This window comes from Coenobita brevimanus, chromosome 48, assembly GCF_032717465.1.
Source record: "Coenobita brevimanus isolate Jiangsu-jjx chromosome 48, ASM3271746v2, whole genome shotgun sequence".
NCBI classification, from domain to species: Eukaryota; Metazoa; Arthropoda; class Malacostraca; order Decapoda; family Coenobitidae; genus Coenobita; species Coenobita brevimanus.
In genome coordinates, this window is record NC_137001.1 from 23,066,346 (window position 1) to 23,068,845 (window position 2,500).

The 2,500-nt window shown below is 53.5% G+C and overlaps 1 protein-coding gene across 1 annotated transcript in view; it reads left to right on the forward strand.

Moving 5' to 3' along the window:
- The window catches only part of Pka-C3 (Protein kinase, cAMP-dependent, catalytic subunit 3), a 47,302-nt gene that overhangs the window by 325 nt on the left and 44,477 nt on the right, over positions 1 to 2,500 (forward strand). The window lies entirely within an intron of this gene.

Consider the following 2,500-nt stretch of genomic DNA (forward strand, 5'->3'; position numbering starts at 1 on the left):
GACGGCCACCCCTTATGGGATTATGGCGTCTGACTATAGATAGATAGAAGAATGTGTATCTCTCTCTCTCTCTCTCTCTCTCTCTCTCTCTCTCAATAACCCCTTCGTACCGTATTTATTTCTCACCAGACGCTCTCTCTCTCTCTCTCTCTCTCTCTCTCTCTCTCTCTCTCTCTCAATAACCCCTTCGTACCGTATTTATTTCTCACCAGACGCTCTCTCTCTCTCTCTCTCTCTCTCTCTCTCTCTCTCTCTCTCTCTCTCTCTCTCTCAATAACCCCTTCGTACCGTATTTATTTCTCACCAGACGCTCTCTCTCTCTCTCTCTCTCTCTCTCTCTCTCTCTCTCTCTCTCTCTCTCTCTCGTATTAAATAATCTCTATAGCAGTAAAGTAACAAAATAAATAAAGTAAGAAGGATATGAGAGAGGGGTGTGTGAGCTGGGGGAAGGCAGCGATATGGCGGGGAGCAGGGCGACATGGAGGCGATTTGTTTGTGGCCACCCCTTACGGGATTAAGGCGTCTGGCAATAGATAGATAGAAAAAGGGTTGGGAAATATGTTGGAAGAATTGTCTTAGAACTGAAATGCTAGAGTTGGGATTGATGATGATGATGATGATGGTGATGATGATGATGAGGAGGAGGAGGGTGGTGATGGTGATGATGACGATGATGATGATGATGATGATGATGATGTTGATGATGATGAGGATGGTGATGAGGATGAGGATGTTGATAATGATGATGATAATGATGTTGATGATGATGATGATAATGATGTTGATGATGATGATGGTGATGATGAGGATGAGGATGATAATGATGATGATGAGGATAATGATGATGATGATGATGAGGGTGGTGATGGTGATGATGATAAAGGTGGTGTAGTGATGAAGATAGTGATGATGATGATGACTGGTGTATATTGCTAGTGTGTTGAAGTGTGAGGATGGAAAGTATGACTCAGAAAGGGTGAATACTAGAACAGGTGTGGTGTGGTGTGGTGTGGTATGGTGTGGTGTGTGATGCTGTGTGGTTGGTGAGGTGTGGTATGATGTTGTGTTGTGGTGTGGTATGATATGGTGTGGTGTGGTGTGGCATGATGTGGTGTGGTGTGGTGTGATGCTGTGTGGTTGGTGTGGCGTGGTATGGTGTTTTGTGTTGTGGTGTGGTGTGGTATGGTGTGGTGTGGTCGCTGAGGTATGTGGTCTGTACAGCTCCTGACGCCCCAAGCTATACCTCCCCCCCCCACCCCACAAGGACGTCCCCAACCCCCCCCATACTCCCCACACCCACCCCCCACCCCTCCCAGTCCACCCCACTCACTCCCCACACCTCACACCCACCCCACGTCACTCTTCTATACCCCACACTCACCCCACTCCATCCCACCCACTTCCCTACACCCCACACCCACCCCAGTCCACCCCACTCACTCCCCACACCTCACACCCACCCCACGTCACTCTTCTATACCCCACACTCACCCCACTTCATCCCACCCTCTCTCCTACATCTCACTCCATCCCACCCACTTCCCTACACCCCACACCCACCCCAGTCCACCCCACTCACTCCCCACACCTCACACCCACCCCACGTCACTCTTCTATACCCCACACTCACCCCACTTCATCCCATCCTCTCTCCTACATCTCACTCCATCCCACCCACTTCCCTACACCCCACACCCACCCCACATCACTCTCCTACACCCCACACCCATCCCACCCCATCCCACCCACTCTACACCCTACCTTACTCTGTTTTATACTCTTCTTTGTACATTTTCTTCCTTGTTTTAGTTCACTGAGAAAGATAATTGGGATCCACGCACCCCCTACCCCTCCACCCGCACCACGTACCCCCCCACCAACCCCCACCCACCCCACAAGGACGATCCCACCCACCTGACCAGCACCCCACCCCGTCCCACCCCACCCAGTTGTAATTTCACGGTTTTTCTCTTATGTTCCTCGTCACTCATCACTCCCTCTCCTTCCCACCCCCCTCCACACCCACTTCCACACCCTACACCCCCTCTCCACACCCCACCCCCACCTCCTCACCCCACACCCACCTCCTCACCCCACACCCACCTCCTCACCCTACACCCACCTTCTCACCCCACACCCACCTCCTCACCCCACACCCACCTCCTCACCCCACACCCACCTCCTCACCCCACACCCACCTCCTCACCCTACATCCACCTCCAGTCCACATTCCCCTCCTCATCCCATACCCCCTCCACCTCCCACAACCCCCCCCCACACCCTACACCCACCTCCTCACCCTATACCCTCTCCACCCCTCTCCATCCTCCCCCCCACCCACCACAACCCCCCTCCACACCCTACACCCACCCACTCACTCTACATCCACCTCCACTCCACACTCCACTCCACCCCCCACAACCCCCCTCCACACCCCACACCCACCTCACTCTATACCCTCTCCACCCCTCTCCACCTCCTCTACCTCCCCACACCCACC